This window comes from Gavialis gangeticus, unplaced genomic scaffold, assembly GCF_001723915.1.
Source record: "Gavialis gangeticus isolate Ggan-Ray unplaced genomic scaffold, GavGan_comp1, whole genome shotgun sequence".
Classification (NCBI taxonomy): Eukaryota; Metazoa; Chordata; order Crocodylia; family Gavialidae; genus Gavialis; species Gavialis gangeticus.
The window spans coordinates 142,641,424-142,641,656 of record NW_017729025.1 but is presented as its reverse complement, the minus strand read 5'-3'; positions in this window follow the sequence as shown (position 1 = coordinate 142,641,656).

Sequence of the window (233 nt, the reverse complement as noted above, 5' to 3'; positions counted from 1 at the left end):
GTGTAGGGTGCCTCAGAGTGGCAGGAAGGGGGTCCACAGTGGGTGGAGATGGGGGAGCAGGAAGCCTGGGGCTGCCTCATCCCCATCTCCACATGCTGCCCCCCAGCTGGCGAGGGCACAGGGTGCCTCAGTGCAGGGGCTGCATGCTGGCTAGCCCCTTCTGAGGCACCCTGTACCCCAGCTAGCCCTCCCCCTCCCCCCCACCCCTCCGCAACACACCGAGCAGCAGGACA